Below are 23,976 nucleotides of genomic sequence, written 5' to 3'. Positions count from 1 at the left end.
GGAAATTTTACACATTGCATTTTCGAAACAGTGAAATGGGGAGTGTTCACTGCAAACATCTGAGAATACTTTGGCTCTTCTAATTTTCTCATGATGTCTTACTAATATCCAAAAAGGGAACAACTGTTAGTTTTATAAACTACTCTGCCAGGTTTCCTCAAAAGTTGTTACATTCCCAAATTTTCTAAGCAGGCATATTTGTCTCAAATACATTTTGCTTTTCTACTTCCTAGTTAAAACTAGTATTTTCTCTTCATGGCATGTATCAGGACTGCCCTTTTCAAGCATGTAAGGTCTGTTCTTTGGAGCTTTTTAACAAAGCAAAAACTTAATTGCAAGTCTTCTGCAAAGGAGTGAATTTTGCCCTACTTCAGTTTGTCTTCAAATAGATATAAATTAATCACCAAATTTAAATTCAACTTTGTCTTTTAGTTCTGGTTAAAATAAATGCTTCTGAATTTTAAAAGTTCAAATGTTCATCAAATTGCATACAGCACTGCCCTTGGGATTATACCTAAAGCATTTCTAGGTAAGCAATGTTAATATACAATTTGCAAAGCAATAACCCAAGTCCCAAGTGGAAAGGAAATGCTATGAAGCTAAAAGGTAAATAATAAATGCTGATGAACAGGGAGTCTGGAAAAACACAATTGGAAAAAGTGCTAAATCCCAAGGTTTTACTTGTTTTGCTCTTACTTATTAACTCAGGTATGGGGCTTTGCTGTTCTACTGGTGCCCTGGAGGAAAGGTCTTTGTCACTTTAGATGAAAAAGTCTTCAAAATGTTACAAACACATTCTGCTCTGTTCAGCCAGGCTTACTAAAATAAGGAGGAATTTTTGGCAAACAATAGAGACAACAAAGGAGAGGCTGCTGCTGAATTATTGGCAATTGTTGATAATAAATGATTTGCTAGATGCTGAGGAAAATGCCAAACTATTCATTTTTAATTCCTTAGTTAGTTCATGGTACACTGATACGGATTCCTTGAAATATATGGGAAAATGGGCAGGTTTTCTGGGGCTTCCATGTTAGAGCAAGTCCTGCAAACTTGTAATGGCTGGCAGGGACTCCAGTCCAGGAAAATACAGAGGTTTTGAACGGATGAAACTGCCCACAGGCTTAAAATTAAGTACAAGTAAAAGTACTTTCTGGAACTTTGGTTAGGGGATTTGCTTTGATCAATGAATTGATCTATGAGTCTTAGCAGAGACACTCCAATGCAGGAATGATGCCAGGGTTTTCAATCACAGTGCCTCTGCTGAACTCTGATTGCTACCTGACCTGCCAAGGAAAAGGTGACATGAGCCTGTGTGCTCAGAGAAACCATTGCTCCCATGTTACAATAAAGCCAAGACACTGGGATATAGAAATGCTAAATGACTGTGACCTACCCTGTGAGCAATACCATGATGGCTGGCTGGAAACCACCCTGAAAAGTAGGGAAGCAAAATCTTACAGGGGACAGAATTCCAAAAATGGATGGGCAATTCAAGTCCAAGGCAGCTATCTAGCTGCCTAAGTAATGTAAAACATTCTGGCTAAATAAAGATAATTGCAGTGACATTGGAAAGAAAAATTAGTTGATGAAGAAAGTGTGTAAAAAAAACCAACAGTAATTAGGGCAAAAGAACTTGTCTTTAAATGCTGAGTGCTGTGTGTATTCCTTACAAAGGAAATTTAAATGTTCATGGTAAGGTCATAGATGGATGTAAATTTATGTATGGTAGGAATTTTTCAAAACTACTTTTTAATAACAAAAGTAGCTTGGATAATGCAGTACCCATGTGCAATTAAAATAGTAACATTTTCATTACTACATCACAGTTTTTATTCTTCATTATTATTTGGAAATACTTACAGACTTTGCACTGGTAGATTCACAAGCTGAATTTGAACTAAGGAGGGAAAGATGTTTCATACCAAAGTCACATCACCATGTGACCTCACAAAATTTTACAAGAGAACCAGAATCTCCTCAGTACCTGCATGAGTTTGTACTATTGAGGTGAGGACTAGATGGGACAGTGATGTTTTGGGATGAAGAAGTACACACCACCCTGTGCCCCTGTTTTACTGCTTCAGCAGGGGATGGATGGAGAATTGTGCTGTGACAGAAGCACGGGATTTGGTGCAGTTTGCTTCTTTCAATCCAAAAGATGGAATTTTGAGAAGAACTTGCCTTGTCTATGTCTACAAAAGACTGCCCTTGTGTTGATGCCTTGAGAGGCTACCTAGAACAGAGGCCAGACAGTGTTAAAGAAATAAAGTAGGTATTTATTAGAAAGGTCTTCAAAGGATACACCTTGGGCAGTACAAGAGCCTGGCCGAGGCTACATCCAGGATGGATGATGGGTCACACATTTTCACACTTTTGTAAGTTTTGGTCCATTTCCATATTGGGGTTAATTGTCCAATTACAGCTTCAGATTATGAAGTCCCATCCTCCCAGATTGCTCTCCTCAATTCGCTGCTGTTGATACATTTTGGGCTTGAAGCTGCAACTGTGTCCTTGGTTCTTGGGTTGGAAAAGGATTGTTTTGTCTAACTAAATTGTGAAGAAAACTTGCTAACACTATATATGAAGGTCAAAATTATATATTAATGCAGTAACAAATCTGGAAAATATGAGAGCTAAAACTTAAGGCATTAATATTTTTCTGGGTTAGTACATTGATTTAGCAGGTCTCTTTTTGTGTGTTGAGCTCAGGTGTTTGTGGATATGCTGGGTCTTCCTATCTGATGTCTAAATACAACTTTTCCTGTTTATTCTGCAAGTGTTTATATGTAGAAATAGTCCCATCAATAATGGGAGTATCTATGAACCTTGAGGGAGAAGGCCTGTGTTATTAACCCACTCTGTGTGTTGACATTAAAAAAAAAAAAAACTATCTCAGGAGGTGGCTCCTATCATTCCTGAAGCAAATTCAGTTGTTTGCTGAACTACAGAATTGCCTCTGTGCTGAAAAGAATTACCTTGGTATAGCCAAAGGTTCAGTATTTGGCTTTCTAAGCACAATAACTTCATTAATAATAAAAAGTTGTGTGGGCTGATTATAACAGAACGTGAGAAAAAAACCCAGTATGCACACACCAGAAATAAAACAATGCCATTATTGAATAATAAAAGTCTCCTCAAAAATATTTTCACCTTATTGGCATCTCCAAGTCAAGAAAAGAAAACCAGTTTTAGGACCGAACAAAAATTCCCTTTCCAGCCACAACATATCCTTAGAGAGAAGAACTAGCTCCATGTATAATGTAGAGAACATGCTACAGGGCTGGCCAAACCAGCCTCCAGTGGATAGTAACTCTATGGTTATAAAATTATATTGTTCTTTGTATTAGTTTTAAATGACTTGTACATATGTCCACTGTTGTCAGCTTAGAAAGTACAGTTGTGAAACTTTGCTTCCAAGTGCTTAAACATTTTGTCATATGAAAAGAGCTGAAAGCAGCCCAGTTTTTTCAGCATTTGTATCATGCATTGGATGGCTTAGAAAAAGGCTTTTCTAAGCATTTGTCACAGAGAAGCAGTAAGAAAATATTTTAAAACTATTTAACTCTTGCTGTTTTCTCTGAGTATTTTTTGGGCAGAAGCCTTCTGGCTGCTTATAATGAACTGACCTGTATGTTGTTTTTAGTGTAGATGTTAAAATTAGGTAGCTAATCAGCCACTGACTCAAATAAGCAACTACAGTCTCCTTTCAGCAAATAATTTAAGTATTTAAATTCATGTAAGGATGAGATAAAGTGCATGATAGCTGTGAGTTCTTTGAAATGGGCGTTCTCTCTAGTAAGACAAGCTAGACAGACTAGACAAACTTCTTCTCTGGTAATCCAGAATCTGACAGAAGAATGAGCCATAGTAAGGTCTGTTGGAGAGATGGGAGGCCAGAGCCAATACAGTTTGTGGCCCAAGTGACTTATTTTTGTAGTTCCCCTGCAGCAATTTTCCTGCTCAGAAAGTCTACCATTGTACTGACTTTTCACCAGGGTAACAAAACAGTCCCTTCAAGAGAAAACACAGAGATTGGTGGGGGACCCTGAGTTTTAGATTTGGGGGAATTAATTTCTTTTTCAGGTTTGAGGAGCAAAATCCAGTCCCACTGACCCCCATCTCTCTGAATTTACCTGAATCAGGCTTGAATCACAAGCACTGGAGTGCCAAAAGGCCACAGAGGACAGATTATCTGAGGACTGCTTGGGGCTCTGTGAATTCCCAGGCTTCAGCTCCAGGTAAAGTTGGGATCATCAGAGACACAACTTTAGTTTGCAGCATCTCTTCTTCTCCCATGGAAGTCTCCACAGCACTAGAGCTTGGCAGAGCAGTGGTGAAGCCCAGCTAGCCTGGGGACAGGGAATGGAATGATCTCTACCTTGACACTGACTGGGGGAATTTGCATTAAAATAAAAAAGGTCTGTGGTGATGTAGTTCAGAGATCTAATTTGGCTGTATATGTGGTGTTTCATTCTATGTTTTAAAGATTTTGTACCAGAACTTCAAGGTCTTGAGCAGAAGTCCCTTGGGAGCCAGCTGTGTCTTCAAGTGTGTGAACTTAGCTACTAAGTTAAAAGACAAAACTAGTCAAAAATAACACTGATCATACAATAACAATTAGTGGGAGAGAAAAAGGTGTGGTGACAAAAAATTTCAATTTTGAATTTGGAATACTAGGCTGTCCTCTTAAACTGTTTAGGTGGGGAAAGAAAGGTTCTTGGGTTTTTTTGGTTTTTTTAAACACATGCTGCTGATTCTCTAGATTTGTAATAGTGGCACACAGTAATTGTAGACAATTAATTGGCTGTATTAGAAAATATGTACATATAGAAATCGGTGATGAGTACATTGCCAACTCCGCTGTTGTAAGAAATGAGACAAGTTTACACACAATTTAAAACAATGAGAGAAGACACCTCCAAAAATGTGAATTTGAAACCTTATAAATAGCTCAGGCATCAGTGAAAAAGTATTGCTTCCAGGCTTGTCATGATGAGCCCTATTTCAATTCCAAATAGCAAATAGCTGTGCACTGTAATCAGCCTTTGGCCAGCATTGTCTTTTGATCCGTGTGCTGCAGCCCTTGGTGCTGCAGCCTGTGGGCCTGGCTGAGAGGAGTTTCGTGCACCACATGGTGGGGAATAACACAGGAGGCCTCTGCCTCTCTAAGCTGAACCCAATTCTTTATTAAAGTGCAAAGGTTCTGCATCTGTGGATTGTGCTCAAGCCACGTGCATGCAGAGCAGCTTAACTGGTGTCCAAACTCCAAAAGATGAAAATCGTGTTCTTTCACCCAAAGTCTGGGGGGAATGGTGCTGGAGAAACTTGTTATGAGTATTAGAAGAATGCACATGCTAGAACAAACAGCTAGTAAATAAATTATTTTTTAAAAATTAGTTGTGTGTGTATACACAGACACACATATTTTTATATACACACATAGATCTAGTTGTAGGAAACTCCTTCTCGAGGAAGGTATAATTTATTACGTTTAGATTTCTTGCATTTTATTCCTGAGAGTCTTTTTCTGTCACTGTTAGAGACATATTGCTGAGCAAGATCAGTAACTGATCTGGCACTTCCAAGTAATCTATTTACCTGTGTTGCTCAGAGACTGAGGATTTGAGGGAATGAGAAGTGCTGGCTGCTTGGTGTGTGTGTGTTCTCCATTGAAGCTAGAAACGGTTTAGCAACTTGACTCTGCTTTGCTTTGTAATTTATTGACATGGGTTCCTACCGTCACACTGTTCTTTAAAAAGACATTTTGGTTTAACAAAATTGCTTTGACATTTCAGATTAAGAGAAGTGTTTATCTTGCTTAAAAGTGCTGACATTTTTGGCAATTATATTGTCTTTATTAATACACAGACAGTAGTTAGTAATATCGATTTTATCTAACCAAAAAAAACACCAAAACTGATTACAAAAGTAGAATAGTTCGAAATGTAAAGGCAAAACAATTAATTTAGAGATACAGTATCAGCTGCTAAGGTTTAGATCACATTATTCACTTAGGGAACAAAAATGAATATGTGAAAAATTTAATAAAAAACCTAAAGCCTCATCATTTGGCTGCTTTATTTGCCATGTTTGCTAAGGGACATGACTGTATGTTAGGAAAGAAAATTATTACTAATTTCAGATTCTATTAAATAATCTCTTGGTTGATTTCAAATCTACTCCAAACACTGAAGTTTCAAAATTCTAATGTAATTATATGCAAATACAGGGACAAATTTACCACGTATTATTTTCTTGCATTGTGCTTATTTCAAATTTTGTTGTTAGTGTGTGTATTCACAGCACCAATAACTGAGGGTCATAGTAGTACTTAAGATTGAATGCTGAGTTGATAAATTCTTTTTTTTTTTTTTTTTTGAGTGTGCTGTTTTCATTACTAAATGTGGATCTTTTCACATGGAAACAATTGTGTGCAGAAAATTGCTGGAGTAATTTTGGAGGCCGTTTTTAATTTAAAAATTTGCCTGTGCACAGTACGCCCTTGTTTCTGCCCAGAAACATATTTTGAGAGTCAAGTAATATAAATTCTTTAAAAATGGAGGATTGAGGGGAAATACTGATAACAGTCTTAGCTACTTGATTGACAAGAAACCCAACATGGCTTGGCAATGTGAGCTGGCAACCTGGGGAGCTCATCTGTGCCATGGGTTGCATTCCCAGCAGGTCGAGGGAGTGGATTCTGCCCCTCTGCTCTCTCTTGTGAGGTCCCACCTGCAGTGCTGCCTCCAGCTCTGGGGCTCCCAGCATAAGAAATACTGGATTTGCTGGAACCAGTCCAGGGGAGACCACAAAGATGGTCAGAGCACAGGAGCTCTGCTGCAGAGACAAGCTGAGAGAGATGGGCTGCTCAGCCTGGAGAAGAGAAGGCTCCTGGGTGGCCCTGGAGTAACCTTCAGCACCCAAGGGGGCTCCACGAGAGCTGGAGAGGGACTTTTCCTGGGGCATGGAGCGATGGGGAGAGGACGAGCAGCTCCACACGCACAGAGGGCAGGTCTGGCTTGGATGTCAGGAAGAAATTTGTTACTGTGAGAGTGGTGAGGCTTTGGTAAAGGTTGCCCTGAGAAGCTGTGGATCGTCCATCCTGGAAGTGTTCAAGGTTGGATGGAGCTCTGCAGCCTGGCCTGGTTAAAGTATGCTGGCTTTGTAGTCTTTAAGGTGCTCCAAACCAAACCATTCCACCTTCCTATAGCAATTTTAGTAACAGCTCCTCCCATATAGTTACTCTGACTTTTCATTTATTTTGTCTCTTCCCCAGCTGTAACTGGCTCTTTTTTTTTTTAATGGTTATTCATTTTACCATTGACTGTTAATGTATTGACAAGAAATTTCTCTGCTGTTTCGTTTTTGTAGCAAGTTTTCATGAGAATTAAAACTCAGATTAGTTATATCGATGAGGGAATATTTAAATTATTTAGTCAAAATTGATGCAGTTACTTTCCAGTTTCAGGACTTTCTTCTTTCTTAATGTAAAACTTTTTCTTTCATGCCTAATGCCTTTTTTTTTTAATCTCAATGGTGTTTCTGCCACATTCATCAATTTTTATGCTACCATGTAAATTGCTTCCAAGTTTGGTTTTTTTTTCTGTGGCAATTTAGACAATTTGTCTATTAGCAAAATTGTAATACTAGAATACTTTACCTTTCTGCTGCATGCCATAATGTTTTCAGGTAATAACACTTTTTTGTCAAAGACTCTGTGACATTCCTGAAAACAATTTAAATAGATACTTTACTATCATTGACTATGGCATTTCAGGAGTTTTTAAGTGAATTTGAGCTCCTAATTAAGCACGGAAAGCAGCTTAGTATTTTTAGGGTTATTCAATCTTAAAGCAGAAATTAACTAAGTTATAATACTGAAATATGTATTTCCTTCTTGGTTGCACAACTGATTCTTAGTGCTCATTCCTGACTGACTGCATACTTAATGTATGCACAGGCAAATCCAATTTTGCTGTAGTAATTAAAATGCATTTTGAGGGAGAAAAATGCAGCAGCATGAATAGCAACTTTTGGTATTATGTATAGTATGCAGATATTGCAAAGAAGAGATCACAGGTGTAAGAAGGCCCATTAGCAGTATATCTATTTTTTCATTATTTCTGTAAATTTCTTTAATTTTACTATAGGTATTTTTAAATGGAAGAAGAATCAAAGGAGAAATCTATGTTGGGAAGTTTAGGTGATACAGTGTGAAATCAGAAGAGAAGGAAAAATAAATTGATTTATGTTTTTGGGAAATGTTCAGAAATCACATAGCCTATGAAACTTGTCACCAGATTTTTCATAAAGCAAGAGAATTAGAATAGAAACGGAATCAGATATTAAGTAAGAAAGTAAAAAGAGCTCAGAAATAGTGACCATACCAAGGTTGTATATGTATATTTATTCAAAAGACAATTTATTACTGCCAGAACCCAACCGGTGCTGCATTACAATTGTGGATTTTGATGAAAAAGGGGTCCATGATCTTGGCTTGGGGATTTGTAAAGGAGGACTGACTTCACAGAAACTTATGAAATACCAATCCAGCCAGAAACAGGTGTATGTAAAAAGAGATAAGGTTGCAAAATATTACCTGGAGTTCAGAAATCAAGTAAGACTATCTGTCTAGCAAAGGCACTTTCTAACTGGTGAGGTGTGTAAGAATATTTTCCTCATATGCAAGCCTTTCCACAGATGCATAATGCATGGGCTTTTCCCCCTCTCTCAAACAGCCAGACCCTCTTAGAGGCTCAACAGGCAGCCACTTACCTGACCTACAGGAGCAATTTCTCATCTGGTACTGTGAATTTGCTGTAGGATGATCTACTGGCACTGGGAGGATTGCACTCCCATGGTTCAAGTGAAATGCTGTTGGAGGTTTTGGCAGAAGGAAGGGTAGTGTGGGTGTCCTCCCTCCTGTCATGGCTCAGGCAGCAGCAGGAGCAATCCCAGGTCACAGCCAATTGTCCCTATGTGTTTACTGATTACTTGACAATGACACTTGAAGGCAACTTACTCTGGTAATAACCACTGCCCTGGTTGAAGATGTTCTTGCTCCCCACCATTGCTCTTCAGGGTTTAGAAATAAGTCTTATTCTGGATTCAAAATCAATAGAATGAGTCATTTTATGGTTATTTGTGCCTTAATAAAGCTATGGGTAAAGAACTCATTAAGAATCACTTACATTTTACACGGCCTTGTCTCTCCTTGACCTGGAAGCTCAATACAGCAAGATGATTGAAGTCCTTGCAAGATGACTTGTACCCTTCATCCAGTGGTGACTCTTAAGAAAATAGTTTGTGTAAGAAAAGGACACACTGCATAAAAAGATGTGTGATTAATCAGTATATATTTGTTCACGTCTCAACATTTTCTGCCTTTCTGGGAATATACTAGCAATGAATAATTTTTAACATCAGAGGATGCAATCAATGAGGGTTTTGACTGACTAAGGATTTCAAGGTTTTTCCTATGAAAAAGCCAGTTGACATTCATTAGGGCTTATAAAATTCAATAGAATATTTTTTACTTGAAAACCAAAAAGTTAAGCTGAAAGATGTTTCATAGAAACATGCCGATGCTGCTAAAATCTTTATTTACATAAAAAAGTCAAAATGAATTGTCAGCTTTTTAATTTTTCTTCAAGAATATTGAATACATCATTCTGTATTTACTGATGTATATTTAATGCATATACAATATAAAATATACATTGTATTTTAAGATTGTGAATGTTTTTTCATTAATTTCACATTATGAGGAATGTACATAATTATAGTAAGTTAATTTTTTTTGACATAAGAAATTCTTTGTTTGTTTAGATACAAGAAAAGGAAGGAAAATGCTGAATTTATCAAAGAATTTAGATTCTAGCTTTTATAAATTCTATGACTTTGGCAGCTGTATGAAAAGCTTCCTTTTGCTCTAAATAAATATATTAGAAGATACTATCTAAATTTTTATGAGAAATTTAAGTAACAAAATGGCATGATTTTTTTTCTCTTTATTTTTCAACACTAACGTAGTCCTGGTGGCAGCATGAAGCCCTGGTTTTAGGAGATTTTTTTTTTTTTTAGTTCTTTCTGAATACTGAGCCAAAGGTGTGAAGAAGCAGGTTCATTCAGACCCTTGTTGCTGTATAAAGCTTATTCAAAGAGGAAGACTTCAAGTTTCAACTTTTTCAATATCTATAATTTTCAAAGGGTAGGCTCTCTAAAAAAGGACTCTCCAAACCATCCCCTTTCATTTAGAAGTTAGGAGAGTCAAGCAAACCTCTGGGTAGAGCTGCACAGAGAACTTCCAAACAGGAAAGAGAGCCTATATCCTGCTGCTGTTGCACATAAGAAATCACTAATCCTATGCTCTCATCTTCCTGCTCCATTTGTATCCAACATCCATCAATTATCTCTTTCCATCTCCTCTTTTCTCTCACATCTCCATATGCTTCTCAGTTAAAAAGGCTTCTTGGGTAATCTATGAAATGTGTCCACTGCTCTCTCCTTCAAAGAAATTCCTCAAAACCCAACCATATTTCAATTATAGTGATTCCATACTTCTATTGCTGTATACTGTGAGTTATACAGACAATGTTTTAAGCAATGGTGCAGCAGTGAAAAAGGCAGTGCAACCTTAAGATGCACCAGGAATGGAATTCCGAGAGGAAGTGCTGGTGCTATTACAGAGCCTGTGGTACAACCTCAGAAATATTGTGTAGTGTTGGTCACCCATGGACAAGAATGTTCAGTAAAACTGGAACAGATGTAGAGAAGGGTCATAAGGATCATTAAGGCAGTGGAAAAGCCTGTTTTATGAGAAGAAGCAAAAAGATTTTATGTGTTCTAACATGGCAAAATAAAAGCTGAGGGGCTTATACTTTGTCCAGGATATAATGGTTGGAGACAGACAGGAAAGTACCTAAACTAACTGACAACGTAGAAGAAAACAATATTTAGGTTTTTTTTTCCACTTTGAGTCCAGCCAGGACCTTAATGAAAACACAGGGGAAGAAAAGTTCTGTATGCTTTCATGGAAGCTATGTGACAAGCTGGGAAAACAGAACATACACCCTAGGACACCCTTTCCTAAAATCCCGCAGCATTCTAATTTCTCTCCATTAATAGTTTAAGTAATTTACTTTATATGTCACACATCTGCTGTAAAACATTTAGCCTCGTGCTCAGACACTCCTTGTTTTCCACATACTTCCTGTGTGATATTAGGTTGGTCACTTTGTCCTTCTGTTTTCCATGTGAACAATCTGTATATTAATATTCCTTCCCTCAAAGGGATGCTGCAAGGATAAATATAGTAATGACTGTATTGGCAGAGGCAAGTAAATATTTTATCATAGGCCAGGGATCTCTGCCTTATACAATTTCTCTGTTACATGGTATCATTTTTGTCAGAAAGCCTATAGAAAACACACAAGAATAATGATGAAATGTTTGCTTAGTTTCCTTAAAGTTATTTGCATATCTGCACTTCCCAGTTTTTGTTTGTTTGTTTGTTTTTAGGGTTTTTTTGGTTTTTGTTTGTTTTTTTTTTGTTTTGTTTTTGTTTGGTTGGTTTTTTTTCAATATAGAATGTAAAATTATTCAGAGCCTGTTCAGAGCTCCCCAGTTTAAGACTGACATGGGCATAGTGGTCTGAGTTCAGCAAAGGGTCACAGGGATGTAAAGTAATGGCATTTTTAGGAAGGGTGGCAGAGGTGGTTCAGTCTGGAGAAGAGACAGGCCAGGAGAACCTTCTCAATGCATTCCAATATCTAAGTGGTAGTAAAGAGGATGGAGACAGGCTCTTGTCAGTGCTGCTCGGTGACAGAAAAAGAGGCTGTGGGCACAAATTTAAATAGAAGAAATTCTATTTAAACTAAAGGAAACCCAAACCAAACACTGTTATACCCTCAGGCTGGTTGTACATAGGAACAGATATTCCTTAGGATGGTTTATGTAATCTCCATCCTTGGAGACACTGAAAGCTTGACTGGACCTGGTTCCGAGAGCCCTGCTCCAGCTGTCCCTGCTTGATCAGGGCTGGGACCAGATGTTCTCCAGAGGTCTGTTCCTATCTCATCTGTTCTCTCTGATCCTTCTTCTGAAAATGAGTGGAAGAAAGGAAAAACTGCCTTTTGTACGATTTCTGGAGCAAGTGAATCTTGGTACATTTCATTTATACTGTTAAACTAAATGCAGCAGTATGGAAAGCTTGGATTTTTGGTATTGACTTCTGTGCAGTCAGGATTTTGGTGTAAAGTGGAGAACCATCACTGATCTCAAAGCTGCTGTTTTCGTTCTGGGTCAGTATGTTTACTTATTTAAAGGAAGCGCTTAAATCTGTTTACTGTAGAAGTATGTAACAAAATTTGGTTTAATGCTTTGTAAAACAAAAAGAAAGGTAAATTCTGTTACAGGGATATGGCATGAAGAAAACAACTTGTGCCTTCCCATCAATGTTATAAAATAAATTAAATCCCGCTCTGTAGAGAGTGGAAGGTTGAAGTTTATGTCTGAGTTTTGTGACAACCCAGAACTCCAAAGTTGCAGACTCTTTCCCACTCCAGATATCTTCCTGATTAAGTTGCTTCCCAAAAGGAAAGCCTTACCATTCTAAAGCAATACTGTAAATATATCTCTTTATTCTAGTAATGTAATTCTTCTTAAAGTAGTAGAAACAAAGAAAACAAACAGGGACAATGGTTCCTTGAGGAAGACTTTTATCAAGGCTTGTGAAGGAAATATTCCCCGGCATCTCCTGCATCTGAGAGATGAATTATGCTGAGATGTGCTGGAATAGTTCTACTTCCAGTTTATGATTTCAAAAAGGTTTCCTTATACATCTTGCTAAGGTAATATACACTTTTTTTTTTTTTTTTAATATCAGCTGAACTATCTAAAAAAGAAAACTGAGATCTGTCCCAAAGGGACTCTTGGACAGACATTTTTGTTCCATGATGAGACACAGAGTCAGAGCTGTCCAAATAATAAAAAACAGATCCTAAAGTGGGTATTTTTGGAGGGAAATTCAAATTTGATTTATTGCTCATTGTAGGGTCTGTTTATCTCTTGTTGTGAATTTTCATGTGGCCACTGGTATATGTCAAAATGTTGTGAGTTTTAATAAAATTTTGAATGTGAAGTGCATTTACATTATTTATTGTTCTAGTCTACTTCTGTTTAAAATGTAACAATAATGTGCTATCTAGTCAGACAGCTGAAAGTATTCAGTAGCTAATCAAATGCCATTAAAGGCAGAATGTGAAAATGGAACATGAAACGATTCTTTCCAGGAATACTTTTTAGTCTAATTTTAGTTGGTCAGATAATAACTGTAAATTCTGAACACATTTACAGAAATTAAAAGCTGATTGTGAGATGCTTGCAAGAGATGGCAGTCAGTTTGGTTTTGACCCCTCAGAAAGTATTATGTAGCTAACTCTCATTAACCTGCAGTAGTGAGTCACAGCTCACAAAATAAAAGTCATATGCACTGTCTTTGTCAGGGTGTAGTGCCAGCTGCAAGAAGATTTCACTTTCACTTGTTGGCCCTTATGAAATGTCATGGTTCAATCAGGCACTAAGAAAAGACAAATGTTTGTAACATAATATTTGGTTGTATGTGGTGTCAAACTGGAAAGTAGCTCCAAAATGCTGTGTCATTTGGTCTCCCAATACACACTGCTAAGTGTGAAGGCACTTCTCTTTTTAGAACATACCTCATAACTTCTGTGACAACAAGCAAAGAGCATTTCTGTGACCTTATTTGCATTCATGCCTTCAGCAGTGATTTAACTGCCATAGTTAACCAGTCTGAGACATGCTCCTGCACCTTCAATGCATTCTAAACTTGCAGTAGTAAAAATTATAACACTTTGACCATCAAAATACAGGGCATGAATCCCCTTTTCATGCCTGCTCATGCTGCTGCCATACAGCAGAAAGTTAGCAGCTAAAATATCAAAGTTGCTTCTCAGACTGTGCCAGTACACTGAATTATGGAAAAGATGGGTAGAGAGATCAATGGAGTTGCAGGTGTAAATGTTACATAATTTGTGAAGGATTCTGTGGGGTGAATGTTTCCCATAGAGAAAAATGTGGTTTCCATCTTCTTTGAGCTTGTGAGGGTCTCTGCAGATGCCTGTGATTTCTTCTGTTTGCATGTTCTTATTTTTTATATTGGGAAGGAGCCACTTAAAAGAACAATCAACCTAACTAAGGAGGTGCATGGACAATGTGATGACAAGTGAATGCAAAGTAATGTATATTGGAAGGGAAGAAATATTATGTCAGTGTCCTTTGCACTCTATTAAATTAGCTGTGTCAACTGAGGCAAAGGAATCCTCTATCACAATAGACACCTCAGCATCAACTTCTCCTCAGCATGAACCAACAGATAAAAAATTGAAGAATGTCGTTGTTGCGGTGCGTGTTTTTGACTGTAATTCGGTCCTAGTATCAGTTTTATAACCCTTCCCATTTTGTATTGTTATAGCATACTTTATTACCAATGGATTGTTCCTTTCCCCATGTGTTGTTGGTTTTGCTGTAGTTGTCCATCTCCCCAAAGACCTGCCCTTTTGTTCCCTGCTCCTCCTCCCACTGAATGTCAATCCCTTCCCATGCCTGTCCCTTTCTCTAGAAATTTCCCTATCAATTTTGTATCCTTCAAAGCCCCATTGGTTTACTTAAGTTCTTCTCCCCTGTAATCCCCTATTGGTTTAAACATTGTGTTCCCTGCCTGTGTTCCACCCCCAGTTTCTCCCAATAGGTTAAAAATTGTTTCGTCCCCTGGGACCTCCCCTATATATAAGTTGATAGAAGGCTTTGTTCAGTGTCCTTCTGTCCCTGATCCTCCAGGTAATGAACACCTTTGGAAACACACAGAAGGTCTCTCCCTGTTCCTTGTCCCTGGCCCTGGTGCAGTGCTGTCCCCAGCCCAGGCCACCGATACCACAGGGCAGCTGTGCCCTACAGCCGCACCCCGGATTCCAGAGCTCCCTGGGGCCCCGCTCTCACAGGCGGTGCCGGGAGTTACCCGGGCTGTGGGGAAGTTGCAAGATGAAAAGGTGACAAATAACATGGTACTGCCATTGCAGGCCTGTCTGAATCACTAAGTGCAGCTGCTGATCACTGGATCTCAAATTATATGATTGAAAGGGATATTGGAAAAGTTTGGGAAATCAAATACTGAGGAAGGACTGTGGCCAGATGGGAAAGGTTAGCTGGTGTGCCTTGGTAAAAAGGGGTGATCTGGTAACCAGAGTTGGAAGGATCAGGGCTGAAATCTGTTACTGGGCTCAAAGATGGGCACCAATGATGGTTTTAAAGGTCATGCTCTAAAGTTTTACATCCCTTGGATTCACCACTCTTAGATTTAAGAGTCAGCATTATTATTTTAATTAGTTTACAGGGAGACAATATATGTGACTGCATGGATTTGTCTAGCAGGGTTGCTTTTTTCTCCCCATAAATGTGCTCTTCTGGAATGTTGAACGCACGGCAAAAAAGTTTATTGCAAATTATTGTATTTGAAAAGGGCCTTAGCTATTCCCTAGAAAGAAGAGAAGCGAACACAAGGTCAATTTACAACCTGACCTGAAAACACAAAGTTGATAATCGGCCATCATTGCTTATTGTATCTATCATCTGATTTGTTGAAATGCTCAATAAATCCACTATTAGGAGAAAAAAGTGCTTACATGCATTTTTTTCTTTAAAAAAAGAATTAAACAACAAAATAAAAGATTGATTGACAAGACATCAATAAAGCTTTGAGCACACACTGCTGACCTTTTTTTCTTTGCACTGCAATCTGTGTTTATTAGAATTCAGCTCCTATAAATACATTTCTGTGGATAAAAAAGCAAGCAGCTTCTTAGGAGTTTTGTTCAATAAACTTCTGTGAAAATTCTAAAGACTTAATACGTGGCTTTCAATTTAATTCATTCTGTCTTCCCTTCTTAAAAATAAGATATAAGTGAGGATGAAATAGGTTTAGCTGGTGAAATCTTTTTTCTAAAGCTGTGTTCTTAAAACTCACCCTTCCTTTTTAATGTCTGCTACAGCAGTTCATTCAGAACAGACAGGATATATATCATCTCATGCCTGGTACTGTGGGCTATTTCTTCTCCTTAAATAAAAACATATTATAAATCTGTTCTCCACTTGAGTGTGGTAAGCACTCAGGTTAGTGACTTCAAAAGTACAGCTGCAATAAGGCTTTGGCAGGCACTAAAGAATACTGACCAGCTCCTTAGACCTTAGTTTCTATTTGATCTTTCTGAGAAGAAAATCTCTTCAGTGACATTCAAAACTGTAAAGGTGACACAGCAGTGATGTCAAGCCTTTTAATTTTATTGCAGGCCTAGTGATATTCCTGTATTAGGGGTTTTGTGCTTAAAGCTCTGCCTTTTGTAACCCTGTGAGAATCTCATTCATTTTGTGTTGGTGAAATAAACACATAGTTGGTGTTGCTCTAAGAAAAAGTGAAATAGAAACCCTAGGCTGAAATGGTCAAAATTTGAAACATAAAGATAAAAGTGTCTGGATGAAGTCTCAGAATTTACTTTTCCTTGACATGTCTTTAACTGGGTGGAGCCTTCTTCTGTCCTGGTGTCAGATGAGCTGTGTGTCTTTACAAATTGTTCTGTGATGGTAAAAAGAAGTCAGTACTATCAGATTTTCTTCTTCCTTAGTAATTCCTAAAAATTATTTTTTTCTTCACCATTTTCTATTATTCTCTTCTAACACAATGTTGTTGGCTCAAGCATCTTTGCCTTGATTAATGATAATAACCTCTGATTAATTTAGACTATTTTCTCCCCTTCTCTCCCTGTGATGTTTTGGTGTGATGATTGTTTTGTTGGGCATTTTTTTCCTCCAGAATCTCTCTCTCTGTTTTGTTTGACTTTTGTTTCACTAAGTGCTGGCTTTTCTAAGGGTTCACAGAGTGCAAAAAATTACTGGCGTTTCTTTTAATACAAACTACAAAGATCATCTGCATTACACCTGGAATGATGTTATGTAGCACAAAACCACACCCAGAGTGCTGAAGCTCAGAGGTAACTGGGCAAGTGGGCTCTTGCCCCATGCTAAAATTGAAATTCAGAGGGCTTTTTCTGCTGTTGGACACTGGATGGGAGCTGGATTAGCTATTTACATTAGTCTAAATATTTTCGAATACTGATGGTAATTGGTTTTTTTCCTGTGTTTTGCTCTCATCCAATTAGATGTAAAATTACTAAACTGTCTTTAAAAAGGGCTTATAGTTCCTGGATGTGATGGATCAGATACACAGGAAGTATTTTCCAACTTGATCTCTGCTTGTGTTAAACCTGGCAACACCTGGGACAAAAGCATTGAATATGATTATTTCTTAATTTTGACTATGTTATGTCATGGCTGGGGGAAGGTTGCACACGAAGCAGATGATTCTACTCTTGTAAACTAAAAGGTGAGGAGGAAGAAGGTAGATAGCACTCTGCAAATACTATAAAAAATGTAGTTTGCTTTGTCCTCTCCTACTTCTGTTGGGGGAAAAAAGTGCATTATAGGTGATTATATCAAATGCAAAAACTTAATAAGATTTCCTAATAACAGGAAGAAGGTGGTACACCTTTTTAGACATTCTGTACATTTATAATGCATAGCATATACTACAAAATCATTCCCATTTCTGTAAAATATATCTAAAACACAGCCACAATCCACTCAAACTTTATCTATTATATATAAGACTTTAAAGAGACATGCAAGCATTTCTTTCAGATATAGGATGACAATATAGAAATTTAATTCTGCTTATTCAATAAAAATTTATTTCAAAAGCTCTGATCGTTAGGATTATTATTAATTACTGTGCCATTCAGCTGTGCTGACAAAAAAAAATCTTTCAGATATAACAAAGCACATTAAAAATATTGGATTAAAGAATTAGCTCTGCCGGATTTTAAATAGAGCAAAATAAAATCTGAGCACATACAAGGTGATCATTTACCTACTTTCATTGCACATTGTTTGAATAGTTTGTATTATGGATGTGAAATTGCCCTCAAGGAGGTTAGTTAAAGTAATAAAGGCTTCCCTGCGCCTCAGGAGCCCCTCCCTTTGTGATATGACCTTTCTGTGACTTCTGAGCTCAACTCATTATGAAGACAGACAAATGTGTATTTTAAGTCTTCTTGAAAGCTTTTCAGGCATTATGCTTAGTGGTAAGGTGCCTTTTTTTTTTTTTTTTCCTCATTTGCTAAGCCAGTTGCAACTCAGAGTGGGAGTGAGAAGAAATAATCATAGAATTGGTTAGGAAAGACCTCAAAGATCATCAAATATGTCATCAATATAAGCACAGCCCCTAAGGACCACATCTACTCATCTTTTAAATCCCTCCAGGGCTGGTCACTCCATTACTTCCGTGGGCAGCCTGTTCCAATGCTTGACAATCCATTTGGTGAATAAGTTCTTTGTAAGATCCAATCTAAACCTCCCCTGGTGCAGATTGAGGCTATTCCCTCTCATCCTGTTGCTTCTTACCTGAGAGAAGAGACTGACCCCCCCACCTGGCTGCAACCTCATTTCAGGTAGCTGTAGAGAGTGATGACTCTTCTCAAAGCTAAAAGTCACAACCTTAGAGTATTTTGTGCTGTGTTTTGGTTTGAGGTGGGTGAATGGGAGTTTTTTACATCTAGAATGAGGTTGGTTGTGCTGGAATTTCAGTTTCAGAGCAGCGTGGGTAGCACATGGTCACTCTGGTACCGCCTTAGGTTAAAATCAGACCTGTTTGTGCCATCTCAGGGTTGGTGGCACAATGTGCCCTAATTCCATGAGACATCCTTGCTCCTGCTCCATTCTGTCCTGTGCTCATCGTTGGCCTCATTGCAGTGAGCAAAAGGCACGCGTTCGTGCTTGGTACTGCACTGGGGCTGTCAGTGTATTGGGCCAAACTTCACCTCACCTGAGGCCACTGCTCAGTGCCGTGCTCACCATTTTGGTCTGGGGGCTCCAGCAGGGCTGTGTGTGTTTGGGAACAGCCGGTGTTTGCACCTTGGAATGGGATGTGCAGCTTTCAGCCACGAGTGTCAAAGTGGCCGCCGCGTCCTCAGGCCCTCACCAGCCCCGGTGGTGACGGGGCAGTCGTGAGTCCTGTCGATTTCAGTGCAGCATGGAGCTTGGCTGACAGTCCAGCATGTGTTTCACATCCTCAAACTCCGGCTTTAAAAGAGCCCAAATGTGGCTGTTGCAGCAGAGAGCTGAGGCCTTTCCAGCAGCCTGTGCCCCGCTGGAGGCTGGTGGGGCTCGAGGAGCGCCCAGGTTGGTGTGCAACTCTCTGAGAGCATCCTGCTGCCTGGGGCTCATAGTGCCACCCCCAGGGCTCAGGGAAGTGGGGAAGGACCTTCCCTGAGAGCCAGGAGAACCTCAGAACCTTCCCGAAGCACTGGTGGTGTGATGAGGGCCTTTCTTCGCCTGTCAGTGCTCATCGTCTGTACCGGCAGCAAATGTGGTGGGTAGAGAACTTTTTCTATGAGGTATGGATTTCTTGTGCTTAATTGAAGGTTTGAAAAGAAGAGCCAAAAACTCTGAAAGTTGCTGTAAGCTAACAGGGTTACACTGCAGAAGGCTTATGTGTATCCACATGGTGCTGAGCAGGTCACTGCCTAACAGGGGGCTATCTGTGGAAACCCTCAGATTGCTGAGATAGAACTGGGAGAAATAAGCAGAAATGCTGTCAAACAATAACTTCATAAATGTTCTCATTTCTAGCCTCAAAACAGTTTTGCTGTAGCTGTTAAATTTTCTGAGTGTGTGTGTTCAGAATTACCAGATAATTTCTGCACATTTTCCTGGTTGCGGGTGGTTCAGGGGAAATAGGGTGGGTGAAGGCACTGTGGCAGTACTGGAGGGCACCTCGTGGTGCTGTGCAGAGGGGTACGTGGGCAAGCAGAACACTTGTACTCTGGTTTTCAGGAGATATATGGCTGCTGAGGTTGATTATTTTTGAAGTTATTCTCTCAAAATTTCAGTAGAAATTCAGCATTTGTCGAAAAAAAGGGGTGTTAAAAAAGCCTCTTTGCTACGATGTTTGTTAGAAGCACAGGCAATTTTTTCATCTGAGCAAATATTTGTAGGAAATTTTATGTGTAGAGGTGTACTTGGTTTGCCCTGCAGAATTTTCCAGGGTGCATTTGGGAGCATTTTGCTCACTCAGCTGTAATCTTAACATGAAGTGTGGAACTCGGTACACCATTTCCATTTCAAAGATCACTTAATATCGTTTCTGCAAATTTTTTAATTTGTTTAATTAAACTTAGCACTCCGTTCCACTTCATTAGATCTATTTAATTTTCATGTATCTAAGCAGTTTTTCAAGTACATAATTAAAATAATAGTTTTATAAAATCAGTACTTTTTTTATTAACATCCTCTAGAACAGGAACTATATTTTCCTGTTGATTAGCACATGATGATAAAAGCATTAGCATAAAGTAATAAGAAGGAAGCAATCTAGTCCTGTTTAAAATGTCCACCCTGAAGCTGGCCAGCAGGTATTTTTAAGAATGAAAGATATGTATGCTTTACTGAAACTTTGTAGGAGAAGTGAATGCAACAATAATCTTGGTATTAATTTTTTGCTGGCAGTGAGGAGTGTTCTTCATGAAGGGAAGTGGTATGTAGTTTGCAATTGGGAGTTCAGGTTTGGGTTTCAGTTCAAATACCATACAGAGGTGGATTTCATTAAGACAATTCTTGCAACTGAAGTAAGTGGGATGCAAAAAAGGTGACTTCCACATGGCCAGGCAATAAACTGGAAGCACAATCAGCAGAGTCCCCAGCAGTTTTGCTATACTTGCTCAGAGAGGAGCCAAGGCTCCAGTGGTTCTCATGTTGCCTGTTCGCTTCAGCTTGTGGATGTCTGGAACAGGAGATAATGTTTTGGAAATTGATCTCTGGGTAGAATGAGGATTAATTCCATTTGCATTTTCTTCTGATAGGCCAGTGGTATGACTGAAGGGAAAAAATTACTATATACCTTCATCATCATCTTAGCAAAATAAAAAAATGCTGTGTGGATATGTTATACAGTTTCTGTCTGTAGCTACTTGAAAAATGGGCATCAAATATAGACGGAGAAGGTGAGGAAACAATGTCTTATTCCACAAGAGCCACCTACAATTGCCTTACACTCAATAGCCTGCAGGATTCATATAATGAAAACTAATCTGCAGTACAGCAACAAGATGAATCTGTGTAATTTAGTTCCCTGCACTCACACTAACTTCTGTGTCCTTTGAAGCTGATTTTCAATATATTCTTCTGCTTAACTGTTTTATGCAGCTGGAATTCTGTATGCGAGAAGACATACAGTACTGAGGAGTGAGTGAATCATTCCGGTGTATTTGGAGGCTTTGTTGTGTACGTGTGCTTTTGTATGTTTGTGTGTAAATATTTGAGGGTGTTATTTGAAAGAAAATATGAAAACAGAGAAACATATGTTCCTGATTTCATTCCCTGAAATGGCAGACAGCTGTCTCCCAGATTTCTTCCTTCCAGAGGCCTTTCAAATCGTGCACCATGTGCTCAACTGCACTGTGGCCACAGTGCACATCTCGGGGTACCTCCCCCTTTGTGTGACAGTGTGCACAGGACCATTACGTTGCCATTGCACTCTCAAGGTATTTATTAGTGGACTAAAAGTCCATAAATCCTCTTCCACAAGAGAAAGATGAGTGAGATTTGTGGCATAGCTGAGATCCACTTGAGTTTAGATGTCATTTTAATCCTGTTCAGCTTCAGAATCAAACCAAAGTAAATGAAACTATTTCAAGTCCATATCTGCTATAGATAAATGTTAGAAAAGCTGTGTCAATACACTAACATTATGGTTTAAAAATAATATTTTAAGACTTAAAAATGTTGTGGAAACTTACACTGTATCTGACAGTTCAGATAGATATCCAATAGACATAATTAAGCCAAGGTTTAATTAAACTATATTACTTTTAAGGTCCTTTCATGTGTCTTATGTAGAATAAAATTAACTACATGTGGCTCAGTCTAAAGACAGGTAAGGTAAATGGCCATCCTTGGGTCTCACATTCAAGCTCTGTCAGCATTTTTCTTGTAAAAGAGAGGAGCAAAACATTTCCATGAAATGTTGAAATAGGATTGGTAGCTCTGTCAATAAAACTCTTAACCAAACCTAATGTTTTCTCAGATTTCAGTTTTATGGCTGTTGTTAAAAGCTGCTGCAGTTAAAAGATTAGTTATTCACCTGTTTCTTTCTTGATGCACCCTTTAATTTGCATTGATGAGGCCATTGCCAGTTCGTGGGGAATGTTTCCATGACAGGCCAGGCCTCAGAGCAGTACTTGGGGTGCTGATAGAACTCAGCTGCTGGGTTCACCTGCATTTTGGCATATGAGTATTTTTCCTGGCAGCAGGTGTGCAATGATCATACAGCCTGAGCATGTTTATTTGGCAAGAGGAAATGAGAATGGAATGGAATAGCAAAGGTGCTTTTCCTTCATTTAGAAAATGATGCCAAAAATTATTTGACATGAGAGAAACTGGACAATAAGCAGTGCATCTTTGCATTTCTGTTTGACATGAAAACAGACCAGCACATGCTGGGAAACCAATCTGGTCTGACTTAGGGGTCAGGTGTATGGGCACACCCAGCCAGCTGCAGGTGGAGAGACCTGGCCCTTGGCTTGCCCTAACATTGGCCACTGCTGGTCCCTGTTGATCTGCACAAAAGGGGACTATTGTTGAACCCTCATTTTGGCTTGTTTTTTCTTTAATTGTTATGGATGAATGAAACTGATGCAGAAAATATCCCAGTAAGCTGGCTCTATAAGCTACTGCAGAGCCACTCTGGGGCCCTTGCAATCCTATTAAAGAAGCTTGGTCCCTAGTTGCTCTGAAGAGGAGGAGAGTGCTCTTTGAGCTACATTCTGAGAAGATCAGTATGTTAAATATTTCAGACTTAAATAGGAATTAGCAACATTGTTCTGTCTGAAAGTGATTAATTTTGAGAGCTCCTCTGGCAATCGCTGTTAAAAGTCTTTGTATTAAATTTGCCATATTGCAGTCTCTGTTTCCATTCCATGTTTGAATGGCAGTTCATTCCAGAGGCTCAGTGCAGGGGAATTATGATGGTATTCAATTAGCCAGGTAGCCTCTGAAGATTTGCTAATGTACATATAAAATAGAAATCCACTCTTAAATCTTCTCTGACCTGAGCTTTCATTTTAACCACTAAATAATGGCTATATAATGTACAAAAGGCATCCTCTCTGCTGGCATCCCAGGGATGAGTGGTGACCCTTGTATACCACAAACACAGTCTGTACTGATGGGGCAGAGACCTGAGAACTGACAAAATGTTAAACACTGCTTTGCATGAAGAGGTCTTGTGTAAAATAGGGTGTGTGGAACTGGTAGATCAAAGATTGTTTAGAACCATTTTGCAGCAGTGAGTGAAGATTCCAACCCAAATTCTGGTAAATAATATATGCCCAAAGATTATCCCTTGATTTTTTTCTTAGAATTAGAAAACATATGTCTGTGTGTATATATGGTAATGTCAAAGATAGGTATTCCTTGTGCACAAGGAAGAACTCCACTTTCAGGATGCGTGACTTTCATTGTAGATGAAAGGAACTGACAAAAAAAATAAAAGAACAAAATTAAAACTCCAGGAGAGAACAGAGTATGCAAGACTCCCTTGTTAACAGCAGACATCTGCCAACATGCAGACAAACTATGAAGAGAGCTTGTTTTATCCTTAGAAGTATTACATAGAAAATAGTCCTACCAGTATTAAGTTGTGTACACTCCAAACCAAAGAGTCCCTTGTAACAAATTCTTTATCAGATTTCACATAAAACAATCTCACCAGTTTATTCATACCACACTTTTTTGCTTTTGATCATTTATGTGGTTTTTTGTTGTTTTTGTTTGTTCTGATTTTTTTTTTTA

The 23,976-nt window shown here is 38.6% G+C and overlaps 1 long non-coding RNA gene across 3 annotated transcripts in view; it reads left to right on the top strand.

Moving 5' to 3' along the window:
* The window catches only part of LOC105758737 (uncharacterized), a 333,084-nt gene that overhangs the window by 74,233 nt on the left and 234,875 nt on the right, over positions 1-23,976 (top strand). The gene's annotated exons all lie outside the window — the stretch shown is intronic.

The sequence above is a fragment of the Taeniopygia guttata genome, chromosome 11, assembly GCF_048771995.1.
Source record: "Taeniopygia guttata chromosome 11, bTaeGut7.mat, whole genome shotgun sequence".
In the NCBI taxonomy this organism is placed as follows: Eukaryota; Metazoa; Chordata; class Aves; order Passeriformes; family Estrildidae; genus Taeniopygia; species Taeniopygia guttata.
This window is presented reverse-complemented; position numbering and strand designations above follow the sequence as displayed.